This window comes from Eschscholzia californica, unplaced genomic scaffold (assembly GCF_041429995.1).
Source record: "Eschscholzia californica isolate CP2 unplaced genomic scaffold, dmEscCali1.0.p SCAF_5, whole genome shotgun sequence".
NCBI lineage: Eukaryota > Viridiplantae > Streptophyta > Magnoliopsida > Ranunculales > Papaveraceae > Eschscholzia > Eschscholzia californica.
In genome coordinates this window covers 18,304,661-18,327,479 of record NW_028238472.1, presented here as the reverse complement: position 1 = coordinate 18,327,479, position 22,819 = coordinate 18,304,661, and positions in this window count along the sequence as shown.

The window sequence follows — 22,819 nt, the reverse complement described above, 5'->3', positions numbered from 1 at the left end:
AAATGAAACTCAATTTATTAACTGAAACAACTGTTACTTTTTTTTTTTTTTTTTTTTTCCTATTACATATTTCCTATCTTACATTTGAATCATATAATTATGAAGTATTGATTTGAGTCATTAATATATTGTAAATAATATGGTGAGTCGATGTGATAATCCATTAAAAATCAAAATCAGTTACTAATCGTAATGACTTTCTAATTTCACAAGCTCGGATTGGTCTGAATCGATGCATGAGTCTATTACTAACTCTGAAGATTAAAGATGATGCTACTCATTCGACTGGTTTATATATATGGGGAGTGCTATCTATATAGTCTTTATACTCCGCGTTTACATACGTAGTAGAAGTCTCATCTTTTGTTGAATGTTTGGTGACGATTCTTTATCTGACTTGGTCTTAACTTAAAATACTTGCCTAAGGAAGATCACAAGTTTTATGCAGTAGAAAATAGATTTTTTTTTTTTGGGGAAGTAATTTGGGGACTAAAATTGAGTGTGAAATAGTGCTTCCATCTATTTTAGTTAAACTCAATAGTCTTCGTGTTTTTTTTTTTTTTTGAAGAAAACACCACACCACCCGCTAGAGAACCTTCAGCTCATACATCATTCTCTCCTTCGATTGCCATGTACAACTTACCCCCTGTTTTCTACCCCACTTAGCTAAGGCATCCGCTAAAATATTAGTCTGTCTCGGGCTGTAGTGAAATTAAATGTGCTCGAAGTGGAAACAGCATGCTTTTATACTCTTCATGTGATGAAGTGACTGCCAGTTTATAGTCGTGTTGTTGTCCTTGATATGATGTGTGAGATTGTTATTATCACTTTCAATAGTCTTCGTGTTGCCCAGGCACAACTGCAATCATGAATGTATTAAAATCTTGATGATTATATCAAGGGTTATTTCCAAAATAGCCCCCAACTTTATGACCGATTTCCTGCCTAGCTCATACTTTATCAAAAATACCTAGATGGTCCCCTTTTTCAGTTATCGTTATAACCAACCCTCAGCGAAGAGCCGTCCTCAGCTCTGATACCACTTTGTAATGCCCCAAGCCTTAGCAGTTGCCGATATTGTCCCCGCTTTAACCACCCAGGCCCAAGCCCACACGGGTATGGGGGTTTGTTCTTGGCGAAGGCACCACAAGCCCTCCCAAAAGGCCTCGGTACTTACTAAGCTTGAGCTTACACATATAGCCCAGTCTCTGGACACTCTTGTGAGCAATGTGGGACTATTACAATTTCAAAGAGACCCACAAACACCATCGTCCTCATCTCCATCATCCTCATCATCGGGGGGAAGTTCTAATGAAGGGCCAATGAAAACAAGAAGTTTGAGAGAGATATATGAAGTTGTAAGAAGACTTAAACTTGTGTTGTTTTCTCATGGATTGTGATCCTATTAGTTATGAAGAAGCCATCCAAGAAGAAAAATGGGAAAATGCCATGAATGAAGAAATTAATGCAATTGAAAAAATAATACTTGGGAGTTGACAAATTTGCCAAAAGGATACAAACCTATTGGTGTGAAGTGGGTGTATAAGACAAAGAAGAATGCAAGTGGAGAAGTCCAAAGATACAAAGCAAGACTTGTAGCTAAAGGTTACAAGCAAAGAGCCGGCATTGATTATAGTGAGGTATTTGCTCTCGGTTCTCGTATGGAAACAATTACATGGTTAATCTCTATAGCGGCTCAATATTCATGGAAAATTTATCAACTTGATGTCAAGTCGACATTCTTGAATGGTATCCTTGAGGAGGAGATATATGTTGAACAACCTTTAGGGTATGTTAGAAAGGGCAAAGAAGATAATGTTTATAAGTTGAAGAAGGCCCTTTATGGGTTAAAGCAAGCTCCACATATATGGAATGTAAGAATTGATAAGTATTTTCAAGAAAATGGATTTGAAAAGTGTCCTCATGAGCACACTTTATATATGAAAGTGAAAGAAGATGGAGGTATGTTATTTGTTTGTCTCTATGTTGATGATTTGATATTCATCGGTAATGATTCAAGACTATTTGATGAGTTCAAGAAGAGCATGATTAAGGAATTTGATATGACCTATATTGGGTTGATGGGTCATTTCCTTGGTATTGAAGTGAAGCACATGGAAAATGGCATATTTACTTCTCAAAGTGGATATGCTAAGGAAGTTCTTAAAAGGTTTAAAATGGAGTCATGTAATCGGTAAACACCCCTCTTGAAAGTGGAGTGGAGTTGAGAAAATGCTCAAGAAGAAGTGATGTCGATCCTACATATTTCAAAAGTTTGATTGGAAGTCTACGTTATCTTACATGTACAAGACCGGATATTCTTTATGGAGTTGGGCTAGTGAGTAGGTACATGGAGACACCGGATGAATCTCATCTTAATGTTGCTAAGAGGCTCCTTCGATATATTAAAGGTACGCTTAATGATGGTTTATTTTTCTCTTGTGAACAAGATTTTAAGCTTATCGGTTATTCCGATAGTGATTGGGGTAGAGACTTAGATGAAAGAAAGAGTACATCGGGGTTTCTATTTTTTATGGGTTACACGGCATTTACTTTGTCTTCTAAAAAACAACCCATTGTGACTTTATCTACTTGTGAGGCGGAATATGTAGCCGCTAGCTCTATGGTTTGTCATGCAATTTTGTTAAGAAATATGTTGAAGCATCTTCAATGCCCTCAAGTTGGTCCAACCGAAGTGTTCCTTGATAACAAATCGGCTATTGCTTTAGCCAAGAATCCCGTTTGTCATGAAAGAAGCAAGCACATTGATACACGCTACCATTTTATTCGTGAACATGTTAAGGAAGGTGATATTGAAGTGATGTATTGCAAGTCTCAAGATCAAATAGCGGATATATTTACGAAGCCCTTGAAGCATGATGTCTTTGAGAGATTGAAGTGTTAGGTATGAGAAGCTATGGAAATTTGGTTTAAGGAGGGATGTTGAAAAGGGGGCTTTTAAACCAAATTTGGGTTTGGGCCCAATATAAAACTGTGGGATTGAGTAAATGGTTTTACCAAACTAGAAGGGGTAAAAAAGTAAAAGCCTCATGAAATTAATTAAAAGGGTGTAGAGAGTTCTTTTCTTTGACTAGTTCAAGAACAATCTAGAGAGAGAAAGTAAAAGGAGAATAGTATACAAGAAACCTGAAGAAGAAGAAGACATAGATCTAGTATGAATATTGTGTTTAAAGTAATAACTAACTTCAATATCTAGTTTAATATTGTGACAAAACTTTGTGTCTCTTGTTTATGAGATTGTGTAGATCTAATGAAGCTTTATTATATGAAAGTATGTTGATGTGAATCTTTTGAGTTTATTTGAGTGTATTGAAGTATTTATACCTCTAATCACCAACAGCCTTGGCTTTTTCAAATATTTTTCTTCAGTTGGTTCCTTGAGTCTTGAACAATCTCTCCATAACAACTGGTAGGTTCAGTTATCTCACTTAACTAATATAAGAATTTCCTTATTCAATTGGTAAGTGTCAAGCGTGATTTTGATCTAATTGTACAATTCTATCATAGTTCTGCATCACCACCACCCAAGCCAGAAGAAGAAAAAACATCATATAAACACGTTTTTAAACTGATATGAATATATCCCTCCAAATCGACAATGAAGGTTTGAAGAAATTGGAAAAGAACAATAGAGAGAAAAGCGTAGGGTTCAGGAGCGCTAACCAACAGGTATGGAGTCAACTTCAACCTTTTGTTTTCTCCTTTAGGGTGTTTCAAACACAAAGTAAAATGCACTTATATCCCAAGTATGTAAGATAGTCTTGTTCATCTCGAAATGGTATAATTTCGTCGTTGAGGTTCGTGAGGTTAATATCAGAAAACAAATGTATAATCCTATATCGTCACAGGCAGGTATCAAAACGACGCCCTTAATACCTCAAAATGCTCATGAAAATTACCTTAAATAGTGTATTTGGATAAATAAGAATGCTTTTTTAAATGATAATTAGAGTACACAGAGTTAACAATGTAAGCAAATTAGATTCATTACAGTATACAAAGAGTTACAGAGTCTAAATTCTTCAGTTGTACTTGGCGTCGGTAGTTTTTTCACCGTGCAAATGAATTAAAAATTGAGTTTCTCAAGGGATTTTGATGATTTGAGCTTAACTACCACCATTTTATTTATTATCTCTTCATGTTTTCCTTCTGGTCTCATCTCACGGTACCACCTGAATCTTCTTCTGCTAAAACTTCTGTTGGTTTAGTGCTAGATCTCCATAAGAATCAACTTCTTATTTTGTTGTTGAGTTCCTTAATGAAGCCCACATTGCTACTTAAGTTATCAGGGAGTTTGGGTTCTTGGTTTTGATTGATCTCCTTGATTAGTAACCTGTTTTGATCTTAAGATGTTTTGAAATTGTACAACCTTCTTACTTTGTAAGAGGTTAAATACCAAACCTCAATATGAGACGACTCGAGCACATTTATAGAATGTTTTAATTGTCGACCTTAAATGATGAGAATAACTATAACACATTTGGTACAAGCCAGTTGACTCCCGAGTAGTAAAAATCATTAGGGTGAGAATTAAGTTGAGAAATTTATGTTGTTGCTCCTTCCAGCCACAAAAGTAAAATGAGGATGTTGCTCAACCTATTCAGCCATGAACGCCATTATAGTCTTATAGATCAAAGTTACTTCACTATAGGATTAAACATCAGATTGTATAGCTATCCTCGTTTGTGTCTAATACATAACTTTGTACATAAAAGTAACGTCAAAGTGTAAATGCCTCTCTACTAAGAATCCAAACTCATTGATGGTAGGTTAAATTGGTACTTAGCCGAATACTGTTAAACAGTAAGCTACATACTAACCATTGAATTATAATATCCATTAAGTTTAAATCAGTTTGAAAAGCCACGATTTTTTTCAAATGCTAATTTTATTAATTTTCATATGTCAGATTGATTTAGAATGACTAAATGCTTATGTTTCTTTAATATGTATGGAAGAACTATTTTTATTTTATTTTCCTTTGATTTATTCTCTAATGAGAATACAATACCTTATGATTGGATTTTCTTTGATTTCAAGATTCATTTCAGTTACGTATTCATGGCAGGGCGAGTTAACGGACACTAAAGATGTGTTAAATTGCGAGTTCACACATCATAGAGACGTTTGCCTTTTCCTATGTTTTATGTTAACGTTGATGATTCCATGGAAACATACATATAACTTCATGCTTTTTTAGTGTAAAAGTTACATATATTGTGGATAGGAGGAAAGTTTAAAATTCGTAAGACTTTTGTTGTCATTGAGTTTTTATGCCACTTGAGGTGGAGCTTAAATCGTAAGTAGGTTATAAAGTCGTATGAAGCATATAACAAAATGTGAATTCCCACTTTATAATGTTGAGTTATTTCATGTCTTTCAAATTATAGTTATATTTCTATAAATATTTTTGAAGTCTTTTCACTTGCTTTGTTTTGGGAGTTTTTTTATAACAATAAATTAGCTGTATCTCAATTTACCTGATTTGTAATGGTTTCACAGGTAATATTAATTGTTATCATTATTTTAATCTCTCATACTTTAATTTATCCTTCAACCGCTATGTCCCGAAGTTTTTCATTTTGGAAGAATACATTTATCTTCCGGAAAAAAGTACTCCCTCAGTCCCAAAATGAATGACCTATTTTGAAAACCCATTTTTTTAAGGGAACATCATTAATTAGAGTTTGACTTTAAAAAATAACATGGTTTTTCCAATTGTATCTTCATTAACTTTTTTAATTTACAATGAACAAGTTGAACTTACTTTAAATAAAGTTGTTATTAAATTTATAGTAATGGGTATTGTTGGAAAGAGCGAAAAGTTCTTTTCTTTATTTTTAGAAATAGGATATTAAAATGGGACACCCCAAAATAAAAATTAAGTCATTCAATTTGGAACGGAGGTAGTATTTGTTTACTTCTAAATTAAGATCCATTTCTCAGGGTGTAAAATCATGAGAACAAAATTATGAAAATGTGTTTTAATAATATAGAGAGCAAAATAATCTAGATAACATGTTCATTGAATTTCGTCGTGCCGGAGGCACAGGTCATACCTAGTATTAATTCTTTTGGAACATTAATTGCCTCATTTGACTAGGTTTAGCTTCTACGGGTCCTTCACCTCGCCGGATTTACTTTCTGCCTCACCTCACGGTGCATCGTGTAAATATTATAATAACATCCATTCTTGAAAACCGAATATAGCAGAGAGAAAAATGAAAGCGATACGAGAAAGTTGGCATATGGAAGGCTTAACACAGACGGTGGATGAACTCGTGTGAAGAGTAGATAAGGACAGGAGAATATGAAGTTGATCGAGATAATAAGGTGGGATACCCTACCAAACCTGCCTAGGATTTCATTTCCTAGATCACTTTTCTTTTGAATCAGACCAAAATTGTAGCTCTAACATATTTTTTCTTCCACCAAGTTTTTTTTGAAATGTTCTCAAAAGGGTAATTTCTCATTTCCTATCAATAAAACTTAACCAATTAAGTAAGAACCAGCATCGGATTCATGTATGGTCTAGGGGTTTTATAGGCCCATTTAATATACTATACAAAATTTAGTAAAAAAAAGAATTTAACAGTCTAACTAGATGTAGGTTGCTACCAATAACAAAAATGTTTGCTCGATGGTTGAATGGTTCAAGTGCACGCTTATAAATATATAGATTATAAAAGTATGAAACTTATCTAAAATATTTAGTTTATAAATATTTTGTTTATAAATATTTTGGTATCAATTATGTGTGGTTATTAATTTTATCAACAAAATATTATTATTCGCTTAAATTTATGTGATTGTAATTTTTGGAAGGGATTTAAAGATTCCTTCAAAGTAAATCCTGGATACACTCTCAGACTTTCGGGTTTAAATTTAAAATTGTATATGGTCGTAATCAGGAGTCTAAAAGTAATTTTAAGGAAACATTTTTCCTTTTCAACATTATTTTATAAATATGGATTTTTGTTTAATAAATATTTAGATTATAAAGGTTTGAAACTTATCTAAAATATTAAGTTTATGAATTTGTTATCTATAGGTATCAATTATTTGTGGTTATTAATTTTGTCAATAAAATATTATTATTCGCTTGACTTTTGGAAGGGATTTTTAGACCCCCTTAAAGTAAATTAGGGTAGGCCACTACCATTAATACTCGAGTTTAAATTTCAATTTAAATTGTATATGGTTAGAATTAGGAGTACAAAAATAAATATAAAATACTTTTAATGAAACATTTTAAAATAATATATACTTCAAAAAAATCATTGTTTGAAATTTCCATAGAATACCTAATCAAATTTTCATATTTAAAATCCAATAATACCAGTCAAATGTTAGAAACTCAATCCACAAGTCTTATAAACTTAATACAAAAATAAGTTAAACAAATGGTAAATAAATTCATCCATTGGTAGGATGCACGAGCAATGTCAACAGAAAGTCGAAATAGTGATCCAGACTGTTAAAGAAATAGATCTCCATTTTATGATTTTGGTTAAGTTACAAAAGGATCATGGTCCATTTCTTTACCAGTCTGGATCACTGTATAGGCTTGGGTTGTTCATGTACAACTAGTGTAGTAACTGGAGCTAGTGAATGGGCACCAGTAGGAATTAGGATGTGTGCTCGATAGCTTTCTTGCAGAGAACTAGATTTACCTACCGAATCATGTACGAGCGTCCTAGTTCCATTACCTTTAGAGAAAATGAGTGTATGGGTCAGAATATTTTACTAAATGAGTAAAAAAGCAGTTAACTTTTTCAAATAACTAATATCTACCATAATACTACATATAATTGTCGTTATTGTTTCAAATAATATGGTTAATTATTTTTAAGGTCATTTTGACAAAAATCGTTCCAGAAATACCCTTATCTTCTTCATTTTCACTTTCTGCTCCAGCTTTACTTTCTCTCTCTAGAATGCCCTAGCATTCATCTTCTTCTCCATCAAGGTAGTCTAATTCGCTGAATATTTATAAGATTTTTCGTCTGAATATAGTAATTTGCTCCGATGAATCTCCCGAGAAACAATTTCTCCTTTGAAATTCCGGTTTGTTATAGAACTTTTGCAAAGCTTCAAGATCTGAATATAGTTGAAACTTGTTTCTAGAGACCAGATTGAAAGGATTCAAGTTATCTCTCGGTAAATTTCGGAACACATTTCTTTCAAGTTTGTTTTTTTTTTTTGATGAGAGGTGGAAGCTTTCAAGTTATCTTGCTAAACTGGAAGTGGATTGAATAGATTTTTTTTTTATTGTCGATCAAACTTGGATTGAAAGAAAGCTTCATGTTTTCCTTGCTAAACTCCAAAACATGTATTGATAAGAAACTTCAAGTTTTGTCTGATCCAACTAAAGTTGGCAAACATACATCAGGAATTCATGGAGTAGTTTGATCCATTGATTGAGTTATATAAATAGAAAAAATAATTGTTTAGGTCATTAAATTATTCATAATACTAGTCACCTGTTTTATGGAGTTTGATTTCAGATCCCATTTTCATATTTTGGCATAAACTCATTTCATATAGTATGAGATCTTCCAGAGCCATTATTTCAATTCATAATGAAGCTTAAGAGTTGGGTTCTTCTGAAAGGTGTAGCTGAAGCTCAATTGATGTAAAGAAATGGAGACAGTAAAAAACTTGTATATTCCTTCGGCGAGATGCTAATAGACTTTGTTCGAATTGTTGGTGGAGTTTCACTTGCTGAAGCACCAACATTTAAGAAGGCTCCTGGTGGTAATCCTGCTAATGTTGTCGTCGGGATAGGAAGATTAGGCAGAACTTCAACTTTTATGGGCAAGGTAAATGATTGAATAATTGTATTTGTTCGTTGTTTTCTATGATGTCGGAAAGTGGGCTTCCAATACACTCTTCTTCACAAAATATAGATTGAAAACTCGGTGATATGAAATACGCTCAGAAGGTGTTCGATAAAATGTTTAAAAAACATGCAACTACATGGAATTGAATCATGTCGGGAAATATGGAACCTTCTCAAAAAGAGTTCGGTAAACCGTGAATGGCTCTATTGTTTGCCTCGATTTTGCATTGACTTATTATTCATTTATTTCTTGCTTCTTGTTGTGTGTCTTTATATGATTCATTGATCAAGTTACTCTCACTCTCTACATTATTTCATCTTGAAGTATTGAATGTGTAATCTTAAATTAAAAAACAATAAGAATTTTGAAGGTTTGATCTTAAATTTGACCACAAAATTTCTTCCTGAGTTTTATATGATGAATGATGAAATCAATTCCAAACTCAAGATTTCGTACACATACTTTATATTATCGATTGGCAAATCGAATTTGCAAGATATGCAACTCAAGATTATATTCTGCAAAACTTGCAAATCATGTTTGCAATCTATATTTTGCAAACACAGTTTGCAGTTTACATTATGCAAACACATGTTTGCAAATCAGATTGTTGCAAACACGTTTGCAGAACAGATTGTTGCAAACAAGTTTGTAAAAACCGATTGTTGCAAACACGTTTGCAGAAAAGATTGTTGCAAACACGTTTGCAGAAAAACGTAAAGGAAAAAACGGCGTTTTTTTCTGGGGTTTTTTTTTGAAAAAAAAAAGTATTGAAAGTGGATCTTGTTAGAAAACTAATGAAAAATCATTTCTGAATATATAATTTTTATAGAAATCCGACATCTCAAACAAAAGTTATATCGATTTAAAGTTTAAAGAAAAATAAAAGAATTTAGTTACACAAAATGACAAGAAAAGGGTATTTTAGTATTTGCACACTTTTTGACCTGAATAATAATTTTCAAATGTTGTGTGCTTTTCTATTTATTTTCAATATTATTTTGACCTTTCTAGAAATTACCTCTTACCTTTATAATTCATATAAAGGTAACATAAACAATACCTCACCTGCATAGATATTTGTCCTATTAAATGTTAAAATTAAAACAACCATCATTAATTAAATTTGGGACAAAAATCATTAAGATTTAAAATGTTAAATTTTATAAATATATTCTAATTAGTCTTCAAATCATTAAGATTTAAAATATTAAATCTTATAAATATATCCTAATTAATCTTGAAATCTCATGATTTTTTTTTCAATATTTTTTTTATAAAAATATAAATTATAAAAGTATGAAATTTATCTAAAAGATTAAGTTTTTGAATCTTTTAGTATCAATTATTTGTGGTTATTAATTTTATCAATGAAATATCATTATCGCTTAAATTTCTTTGATTGTAATTTTTGGAAGGGATTTTTAGACTCCCTTAAAGTAAATCCTTGATACGCCACTGATACTCTTAAGTTTAAATTTAAAATTGTATATGGTTAGAATTAAGAGTCCAAAGATAAATAAAAAAAATATTTTTAAGGAAATATTTTTAAAAGAACATATACTTCCACAAATCAATGTTTAAAATTTTTATAGATTACCTAATCAAATTTCAATATTTAAAATTCAATAATACCACCAAATTAAGAAGAGTTTAGTGAACTTTTTTTTTTAACTTAAAAGCAGTTCAATTCACCACAAAATCACTGCAATAACTATTAGTTATAACTGGTGTTTCCAAAAGTCTGAATTTAATTCGGAATTCAATTCACCAACAAAAGTCAGAACTTAAAAAGCAATCTCGAACTTCTGGTCACAAGACTCAGCGCATCTTTCAATTTATCCCCTGCGTGATGTACCTCATTCTGGACTGCACAACACTACGGTGAAAGGTCAGTGAAGCACTGTCGTAGATCCGAGCATTGACCTATTCCTCCTCTGATTCGGGTACATCGGCAGCAGCCTGCTAACAGTTTCTCACTGCATTGATGCGTTCCTCTAGAATAGTGTAGTCCGATCATTTTCACTGTATAGGCTTGGGTTGTTCATGTACAACTAGTGTAGAAACTGGAGCTAGTGAATGGGCACCAGTAGGAATTAGGATGTGTGCTCGATAGCTTTCTTGCAGAGAACTAGATTTACCTACCGAATCATGCGAGTACGAGCGTCCTAGTTCCATTACCTTTATAATTCATATAAAGGTAACATGAACAATACCTCACCTGCATAAATATTTGTCCTATTAAATGTTAAAATTAAAACAACCATCATTAATTAAATTTGGGACAACAATCATTAAGATTTAAAATGTTAAATTTTATAAATATATTCTAATTAGTCTTCAAATCATTAAGATTTAAAATATTAAATTTTATAAATATATCCTAATTAATCTTGAAATCTCATGTTTTTTTTTCAATATTTTTTTTATAAAAATATAAATTATAAAAGTATGAAATTTATCTAAAAGATTAAGTTTTTGAATCTTTTAGTATCAATTATTTGTGGTTATTAATTTTATCAATGAAATATCATTATTCGCTTAAATTTTTTTGATTGTAATTTTTGGAAGGGATTTTTAGACTCCCTTAAAGTAAATCCTTGATACGCCACTGATACTCTTAAGTTTAAATTTAAAATTGTATATGGTTAGAATTAAGAGTCCAAAAATAAATAAATAAAATATTTTTAAGGAAATATTTTTAAAAGAACATATACTTCCACAAATCAATGTTTAAAATTTTATAGATTACCTAATCAAATTTCAATATTTAAAATTCAATAATACCACCAAATTAAGAAGAGTTTAGTGACCTTTTTTTTTTAACTTAAAAACAATTCAATTCACCACAAAATCACTACAATAACTATTAGTTATAACTGGTGTTTCCAAAAGTCTGAATTTAATTCGGAATTCAAGTCACCAACAAAAGTCAGAACTTAAAAAGTAATCTCGAACTTCTGGTCACAAGACTCAGCGCATCTTTCAATTTATCTCCTGCGTGATGCACCTCATTCTGGACTGCACAACACTAGGGTTGGGAATCGGTCCGGACGGACAGTCCACGGACAGACTTGCTCCCGGTCCGGACGGAACGGACAAAAGTCTGCGGTGTCCACTCGGACTGGGGACTAAACGGACGGACTAAACGGAAATTTCCCTTCAAAATGTCCGCCCGTGTCCGTTTTATCCATCCGGACATGTCGGGCACCGGTCGGTCGGGCTTCGGGTATTTAGAATTACGAAAAAAATTACAAAGAGGTGAAATTTTAGAATTTACTTAAAGATGAAGTTACAAATTTACAAACTATCAGTTGGAGAATACAACTTAATATTACACCAAAAATTTAGTCGATTATATCAACAAACTTGAAATAATGTTTGTGTTGTTGTTGTATCCTGAAATAACAAATAAGATGAAAACAAAAATCAGAAAATAGGATATAATAAATATTATACAATATCAGAAATCATAATAATATCAAAGTTTTGAGTTTTACCAAGTTTAGATCTTGTAGATTTGATGATAAAAAGTTGTCGATGGCCAATGGTGATGATTTGATGAAGAAGAAGATAATATAGTAAGAAAGCAGTGAACTACAAGTGAAGAAATAGAGAAGATCATCAATAAAAGAAAACAGAGAAGAATAATAATAAATAAAAAAACTATATATATAGATCTTAGATCGTACCTTTGATCATACCGAAAGGATTAAATCACCAGATGTGAAGATGAAAATGAAGAGGGTTGAATCTTCAATCGACCATCGTTTGGGGTTGAAGATGATAACTACTTCATCAAACGAAAACGAACAAAGATTAGGGATTTAGGGTTGATTGGGTGAAGGTTGATTTTTCGTTGAAGACTAAACATGGTTCAACTTTGGAAGATTAAGGATTTAGGGTACTTAGGGTTAGGGATTTCAGATTTGGAAAATAGATTTAGCCATTTAGGTTTAGGGGATTAAGTCGCCGAGATTCCAGAAGCTAGAAGAGAAGAAGAAACAAAAGAGAAATGATTCTAGGGTTTTTTCGTGTTTATATACTCAAACTTAGGAAAATCCAACGGCTTAAGTCTAACCCTAGAAAATCTAATGGTTCATGATCTTCTAGTCAAGGTGCGGGCGGGCGGGTCTTACCCAAAGCGGGCGGTCACGGGCGGACCTCCGGGTAGACCCTTTTGTCCGTGACCGTCCGCTAGAGCCTTCTCGGTCGGACGGGCCTTGACCGATTCGGTCACGGGCGGTCGCGGTCTCCTCGCGGTCGCGGACGGTCGCGGGCGGATCCGGGTTTTCGGACCAAATTCCCAACCCTACACAACACTACGGTGAAAGGTCAGTGAAGCACTGTCGTAGATCCGAGCGTTGACCTGTTCCTCCTCTGATTCGGGTACATCGACAGCAGCCTGCTCACAGTTTCTCACTGCATTGATGCGTTCCTCTAGAATAGTGTAGCCCGATCATTTCCACGGGTACATCGGCAGCAGCCAGCGACTTTCAAATATTTAACAAAAAAATATTTTAATTTTTCTCTCTCCTCTCTCTCTCTCTAAAAAAAATAGTTTTTTTTTATTCCTCACCTCTGTCTCTCTCTAGAAACTCCGGCGAAAGGGGTTTCCCTTCGCCGGAGCTAGGTCTGTTCGTGAGCAGCACGAATCTGCTCACGAACAGACCTTGCAAACGAACAGACCTAGCTCCGGCGAAGGGAAACCCCTTCGCCGGAGTTTCTAGAGAGAGAGAGGTGAGGAATAAAAAAAATAGGTTTTTTTAGAGACAGGAGAGAGAAAATAAAATAAAAAAAAATTAATATTTGAAGGTCGCCGGCCGGAAGTTTGGCCGACCAAAAAAATTGTAGAGTGTAAATGAGGAACTGAGGACAATATATCGCTTGTATCAATCTTTGTCCAACTACTCTTCTTCCAATCGTAACAATAAATAGACACACATTTCTTCTTATCCCTATAATTCCAAATAGTTGATGTTACAAATATCTTGTCACCTGATCCTACGAAAGTATGAAACTTAACACGTCGCGTCTTCTCCATCGAAATATAAATATTTTGTTCATTTTTGCGAGATATTTTGAAACTTTGGTGAAAATCCGACATTCGACCGTCCGATACCCAAGAAACCCGAAAAATTTGACAGACTTGAACGGATTTTGGACACGAAGATTTTTTAGATAACTCGACCGATTAAACTTGAAAGTCCGAATGGACAGAGAGTTTCAAAACCCGGTCAGGCCCGACCCGATGAATGACATGAACCCGACCGGACCGACCCAGACCGATTCCAACTCCTAATCTGAACCCGAGTTGAGGTGTAAAGGATTGAGCTAGTAGAGGACCACGTGTCTCATTTGAGGACACGTGAAACCTAAAGATGCCTTCAGGTGTAAATAAGTAAGTAGCTTGGAAGAACAAGCTGTCACCTCAAACGCCCCTCGAGATATCTTCCTTACCGACGCCGCATAGAACAACCTAACAGACTGAACAACAACCATCAAGAATTAGACAAAGCAATTGAAGAAAACTGAAGAAGAAGAAAATGTCAGGAATTGGATCTTTCATAGCTTCAGTAAAAGAAGGATGTGAATATGTGAAAGCATATATTATAGGGCAGACGAAGAAGTTCATGGCAAAGAATGAGAAAGAAGCAAGTGAAGCAGATCTTCAAACGGCAAAGATGCAGGTTGATGCTACTAATACTGCTGAAATTACTAAAAATAGGTTAGATAATCACTAGTCCAGTAGCTACCTAGTTTCTGTTAATCTGCTATGTCTTCTTCTTCTTCTTCCCTCTAATATTAGTTATTGTAGTAGGAAATTAGGGTTTTTTTCAGAATATTTTATTGTTTTATTAAGGCACTGTGAAGTTTATCAGTTGAAGATTGCTTTTCTGTTGGAACAAAGAATAACATATGTTTGCAACTTTTGTATAAAACAACATTGAGGGCGCAGCTCAAAACACCTGGTAAAACTACTATTAGCAGCCAGGACTATTAACAGGCGGCCCAACCACTACAAATTCTGTAGAAATTTTGTAAGCACCCAGTCAATAATGATAAACCCTACTTCCCGTTGACGCTGTATTAGGGTTGTGTTTGATACGATAGAAAAAATTTCATGAATATATTCCATACAAATAAAAATTATTTTATTTGGTTGTCATTTATTATTCGGTTGAGTTACAAATTTTGCTATTTGTCTAACAACTAATTTTCACGAATATAATTTTCGGGAATTTGTAAAAACTCCCCAAAATTTTTCGGTTAGGCTTCAGCTCCCTGTGGTAATATGTAATTTTTTATTTCAGTCAAAAGACCAAATTAACTTTTGGTGAAAAAAATTAAAATTTATTTCATTTAAAATTATTTTCCTTCCATCTTCACTATTGCTCTCTCTAAACCCATGATTTTCACTTTTTTCCTCGATCCACTCTTTCAGAAACAAGAATTAGAAAATTCTCGAACCCTAATCTCTTCTCTTATGTTTTGTTTAGATGTTTTGTTGATTTTGAACAAATTTTAGTAACGATTTTGCAACCCTCAATATTGTGATTCAACCGTTCAAAATCTTCTATCCACTATTCTATGGATAATATGGAAAACTAGATGTGATCATTGCTTTCAGCACGAAATCATTGATCTTACCCACATTATTAAAATGATTTATAATTTCCCCAAAAAAATGTCTTTACACAGTAACAAAACCAATCCCATACAAACTAGATGGAACCCACCAGATTGTCCCTGGTTGAAAATCAATGTAGATGCATCCTTTATCAATGTGAATGAAATTACAGGTACGAGTTTAATTATTCATGACTCGGGTGCAAATTTCATAGAAGCTCATACAGCTATATCCAGGAACAGGAATAGTGAAGAAGGCGAAGTTGTCGCTATCCTCAATGGCCTCATCTGGGCAGCTGAACATAACTACCAAGACATCATCATTGAAAGCGATAACATTAATATCATCAAACATCTTCAGAATTCCAAAAGGGAGATACAATGGCAATCTAGAGTTCACATCAACAAAATCCTTGAAATCAAAAGCCGGATAAATAGGGTGAAGTTTAACTACATTAACAGGAAATTCAATCTGCCAGCGGACAAGTTAGCGAAACGTGCGAGAAAGAAGAATAAATCGGAAACTTGGCATAGAATACCTTTCTTTTTAATTCCTATGTATTGTAATAACACTTTTATTTCGTAATGTTATTTGAACCTCTTAACAAAAAAAAAAAAAAAACGATTTTGCAACTTGAAGCATCTAGGTTTTGTTCTTAGATGTTTTCTACAGTTTTTTCTTAGACGTTTTCGTTAGGTTTAGCATTTTCTTATCTTTTTCAGTAACATTTTAACTACTGTTAACATGGATTAATCTAATTTTCTATCTCTCTAACCTCAAAACCATCTATGTTCATAAAAGCTATTGGAGATTTTTCAATCTTTTTTTTTGTTAAGAGGGAGATTTTTCAATCATAGTTAGGTTTAGCATTTTCTGATCTATTTGAGTAACATTTAAGCTATTGTTCATAGATGTTTTCATGTATTAAACACCTATACTGGTTTTAGCTACTGCTAATGTGATTAGCATAACTTTTGTTATATTTAGGTCTATTTTAGTAACATTTTCTGATCTATTTCAGTAACATTTTAGCTATAGTTGTTTTTTTCCAGCTTTGTTAGATTTAATTTATGTTCTATAATTAGAGAATCGTATGATATTTTTGTTAGGTTTATAATCTCTATAGATGATAAGCATTTTGTTGTTCTCTTTCCATTCTAAATTTGTGATGCTACTATATGATGATGCTTTCAATAGTGTTCACATGTTGCAAGGGTGTTGCAAAGCCATGCAAGGTTGTTGCAAGGTCGTGCAAATCTGTTGCAAAGCCTTGAAAGGGTCTCGCAAATCTGTTGCAAAATCACTTGGATTATAGTGTAAAAATGTAACTTTAAGGTTCAAGTTTTAATCTGTTTTGACTAATCATAAAATTCTTTTGATGGATAATAAGGGTAAAACATAAAAACAAACAAAAAACGAAAGGGATCAGATGATAAAGCAATCGTAGAAAGAAAAGTATCAACTAGATCAAGTTTAAATGGATTATGCAACTGCATACCCGAATTAAAGACTTCGATAAACTTAAATACTATTGAGATAGTCAAGGAGACCCCATTTGGGAGGTTATTTGAGGTAATTTTTAAGAATTTAATTATTAGTAGAAACAAAGACTTCAATAAATTTTTGATTTCAATAGTGTGGATTTTAACATAGGAAGCCGAAAGATAAAATTTACGGCAGATGATTTTGCAAGAAGTCTAAAAAATTCTGACCTTTTTTCGTAAATATTTCAATGGATTAGGAGAAGTAAACAAATCAAATATCTATGATTGTTTGATTGACCAAGCACAAAAGTCAAAATAGAGATGAAAATTACGATCAAGATTTTGCTATGCTATTGATATTCTACATGCTAGCATCACTTTTTTTATTTAAGTGGTCTAGGAGTTATACCACATAATGTACTTAATGCTACCATTGATTTTGATACTATGAAATCAATCAATTGGGCTGCTGATATACATAAAGGTTAGATGGACAAATTGTCAAAATGTGACAAAAATTCTAATCTAGCTGGGTGTGCAATATCTCTTTTGGTAAGTTTCTAATCATATTTATCTTTATTTATTTCCTATTATTATTACAAAATGTTTTCTCATGATTCGTCATCTTTTTGTGGTATTTTTTTGCGAAAGAGTTAACATCATTCAAAAGATAAAAGGGTATGGAACATTGATTCATCGGATTGCTAGGTGGAATCTTTTTACATTACAATCCACATTGAAAGAATTTAATCTCGAAACTATAAGGAGTGAAAATGTAAGATCTTTTTTATTATGTTTTTACTGTTAGTCCTTTGGTTATGTTTTTTAATGTAAGATCTTTTCATTACAGTAACTTTTTTGCAAGGCCTTGCAAGGGTGATGAAACAAAAGTGATTTAAACGTTCTGCATATCTCTTTCTTCTTAAATCTCTTTTGTGTTGCACTTTAGGATGAATGTGGATATTAATGTCTAAAAATGATGAAGAAAGACAGTTACTCTCTTCTTTGAACATTTTGGAGGGAACTGAAATGAATGAAAGCTCACCGGTGCAACGAGTGAATGTTTCTTCTAGAGCAACAATAAAAACTCTGATGGAAAGATTGGATAGTCAACAGAATGAAATCAACATGCTTAAAAATGAACTAAGAGAGTTGAAAGAAAGAATGTTGTTATTAGAAAAACGTCAAGAAAAAGTTCATCATGGGGGAAAGTGAAAGAGGACGGAGAAAAGGATGATGAGGAGGATGAAGAAGGCAGCGGCAAAGATGAAGAAGAATCTGCAAAAAAATAACAGGATGGAGACAACAACGACTATGAAAAAAATCAGAAGAAGATGGAGGTAAAAGTGAAGAAGAAGACAAATATAGTCCAAATTCTGAGAAAATGACAGAAAATAATGGAGAGTGATGGAACGAAAAGACAGAAGAAGATGAAGAACATATAACTGAAGATGAATCTGAAAAGATTGAAGAGGATGAAGGTAAGGAGCAAGAAAGAGAAGAAAACTTTTGCAAGAACATCGGGGAAGAGATGACAAAAGAATTAGATCCTTTCAACAATGTAAGCAAAGAAACTTTAGATGTAGTTAAGGAAATTAAAGATGATATAGCAGAAAAGGATGAAGAGAAGAAAGAAAATGAGGTAAACAGCGAAGAAGACGAAAAAAAAGAGAGTAATGTTGAAGTTAATGAAGAAATAGTTGAAAGACTTGCTGAAATGAAGAATAAAATTGCGAAAGGGTCCATCGAAAGAGGAGTTGAGGCGCGTCCGAAGAGAAAAAAGCTAGAAGGCCCACTTTTTGTTTATGCTGAAAAGGTGAATAAACCAAAACGCCAAATGACACTTCAAGGGAAATAACAATGGTTGAAAAGGAAACGGAGAAACAAGAAATTGAAAAGGAAAAGATGGTTTTGATTGGTGAAGACTCGGATGATGATGATTTTGAGGATCCACCTCTTGAAGCTGGAAAAATGTTAAACTCAACGAAGTGCAGAATCTTCAAACTGCTAACAGCAGAAGATAAAAATACAATTATGAAAGATTAGTCTCATTATTGGAAAAGGTAAATCAATTTCATTATCTTCAGAAGGTTATAATTTTTCTCACATAACTTAACTTTTTGTGTGTATTTCTGTAGCATTCGTGTGTGGTGTTTTCAAGAGGAATGGATCAACATAGCTGTTGAACAACTAGAAGAAAGAAGGGATGGAGAAGAAGTTCACATACATCCACCACTTCGATTGTATGAGCAACTTTAAATTTTTAGTATTATATTTGAGTACACTTGATTTATATTCATATTTGTTCTCATGTATACTAAAAAGTTATGTCTGCATTAGCTTGCAAAGTGCTTGCAGAGCTTTGCAAAGTCTATGCAGAGCCTTGCAAACACTTTGTAGAGCTTTGCGTCTAAGTGGCAAACAACTTGCACCAAAACAATTCAGTTGTAAAATGTTTTTTGAATTGATTTGATAGAGTTGGAAAAATAACGACAGAATACTTACAAGTTTCTTTTAATCTTTTTCAATAGTTTCCGAAGATAATCGAAAGACTGAAATCAAAATTATCAAACTTTGATGATTCATCTGAAATGTCGATTTCCCAATCAATCATCCAAAGTCAAAGAAAAAACTCAGTGTTTCATTGGTCACTTTTGGTATTGACAATGAATACTTGGAAATGTATCAACCCTTGATGTTTGTCTTCTTTTTGTTTTCATGTCTGTCATTACAATAGGTTTTGAATAGATTGCACACTCATTGCAAGTCAAAGCTCCATGCAGAGCCTTGCAGAGTCTTTGCAAAGCTTTGGAAAAGTCTTTGCAGAGCCTTGCAGAGTGGCAGAGGAGCATTGAAAACTCCATGCAAACTAAGTGTTTGTTTCATATTTTAGATATCGGTCTTATGTTTGCTTATAATAGCAACAATTCGCGTCCAAAACCTCCTTCATGAATAACGAGAATGCAAGTAAACTGTTCACAACAATTAAAAACTTCATAAGTATAAAATCATAATTTTTTTTATAATATCAAGTAATGCTTTTGGTTATTTATCAACTCAATAAATTGTCTTTTCTTTACAGAGTCGATTGGGCTTTATACGTGTGCCAGTTTATTTCAAATATTATGAAGGGTGGTGATATCGAAGGAATGCAGATAAAACCATCTGAGATGACAAAACTTAGAGAAAATCTCTAAGTTAGTTGTTGATATAATTTTTGATGAGAATCACTATTGGTCAAAAGAAAAAAAGTTTGAATTTATCTTTTGGATACGAATATTTTGATGAATGAATGAATGAATATTTTGATGAATGAATGGATATTTTTGTTAATATTTTGTTGATTGGTTGTGATATTGAAGGTATTTATGTTACATTTTGAACAATGTTTGTGTATTTTTATTTTCGTATTGTATTTACAGGTTTTGAATAGATTGCAAACTTCTTGAAGTGTCTTGCAAACACATTACATAGCCTTGCAAAGTACTTGCAATGTCTTACAAAGTTACATATTTTTTTTGTATAAATTGCTTTGAATTTTTTTTGGAAAAAACGGGGGCTCCACCCCCGAACCCCCACAGTATAAATGTCAATTCTCCGCCCCTGAACCCCCGTAAAAAGAATATTAATAACATTTACAGTATAGATGTAAAATTCTTAAAGTTACGTATTTTATTCATTTAATTATTGTTTTGAATAAATTCTAAAGTTACTTATTTTTTTGTATGAATTTCTTTGAAAATTTCTTCAAAAACTCTGAACCCCGTAAAAAGAAGGTCAACAACAATAACAATATAAAGATACATATTTTATTTTATTCATTTCTTTGAAACTTTCTTTAAAAACCTCGAACCCCCGTAAAAAGAAGACCAACAACAATTACAATATAAAGATACATAATTTATTCTATTAATTTCTTTGAAAATTTCCTCAAAAAAACGGGGACTCCGCCCCCGAACTCCCGTAAAAAGAAGACAAACATAATGTGAATAGGGTTCATGGTTAATTCAAGTGATTTTAATCAATCTTGAGAAAAATTTCCAAATCTTTGCTAGAGCTTGGAAGGTTTTTGCAAACACCTTGCGAGCCTTGCAAACACCTTGCATAGTCTTCCAATTAAGTTGCACCTGCTGCCACAATGGTATCAAGTTTAGCTACTGTCATAATCAATTTCATACACAAAATTCATCAAAAAAATGAACACAATAATAAGTGAAAACATAATTAAAACTAATTCATGAATTAAGTTGGCAAGTCTTCTTGGTCAAAATTAAAACATAATAAAAACTTATTCAAACATCAAGTTTATAAGTCTTCTTGTTCTAACCAAATGTACGGCACATGCTACACTTTATCGATCTCTTCAATTTTGATCCACTGTTTGATATCCTCTTTTTGTCTTGGTCTTCCAGGTTTCTTCTTCCTGTGGTAAACCAATAAGCTCGTTGGGATGATGATATAGAATGTCATAATTAACAACAGGTTCAATAACCTTCTCATACAACGCACGATCATGAGAAGCATGATAGAAATCACTAATGAAGTCATATGGACTATAGCCTGTACGTGAAATACAACATAGAGCATGATAACAAGGAAAATCGTTTACTCTCCAATACCCACAACTACATGCACGATTCTCAAGGTCCACTCGAAAAGATCTACCATCAACAACCTCAAACGCCGAGGATGAAGCTCATATTGCCCTAAAAACTCTACCTTTATTCAATCCTTTATCAAGTTCTTTTTCCATCTCCGGTCCAAGAATAGTGGTCCAACTATCCCCGAGATCACAGAAAGTAGAAACAAAACCATCAATTTTTTGCAAATCTAGTCAACCAATGGTGTGATTGGATAACTGCTACCAGTAGATTTTAACTCTTTTGAAAGAAGATATACCAGTTATTAGCCCAGGATGTCTATCAGTAAGAAATGTATAAGTTCTTTCGAGAAGAATCTCCAAAAACCACAACTATTTAGCTTGATTTTCCGTGTCTATGAGGGCAAATGCAAGTGGATAAAAGTGATTGAAACAGTTCTGCAATGTCTTGCAACTTAAGGAACAACTATATAATCAACATGTTTGCAAAAGAATTTGTAGAAGAGTTGCAGTGGCTTGCAAAGTCTTGGAAACTTGTTGCAAAGCACTGCAAAGTGTTTGCAAAGCACTACAAAGTGTTTGGAAAGCCGTGCAAACTTGTGGCGAAGTCTTGCAAAGTACTGAAAACTACATGCAAACTATTTGCAAAGTGATTGAAACAGTTTCGCAATGCCTTGCAACTTGTTTGCAAAGATTTAAACAAAACAATACCAAGTACAAAGCTAAAAAGAACATGTTTTACCTCCTTCGACATTCTTGTCCGTTGCAGCTAATAAACATCCACTAAACTTTCCTGTGAAAAATGTTCTATCTAAATAAAGAATCGAACGACAAAATCCGAATCCATGAAAACAAGCCCCAAATACAACAAATAAACGTTTAAATTCTTTTGAAATGGGATCAACCTCAAGTTTCAAAAAACTATTCGGATTACTTCTTTGCGAAACATCAACATAAGAAACTAAATGATGATAAGAATATGATTCGTCCCCGTGAATATCCTTCAAAGCTAGTGCCTTGCCAGTATAATAGTAATAGTAACTAATATCAAATCCATATGTATTCAATATATAATCACTAAGTTGCTTAGGTTTGATAGATGGATCACTTTGAGCATTATGCACCACCAATGTTTTTATCAAAGAATTTGAGAAACGACGTTTCTTAATGTCTTTCAATTGAGCTCCAAAAGTATGCCAATTTTTCATCGTTTTGAAAACAAAGACATCAACCTTTTTCG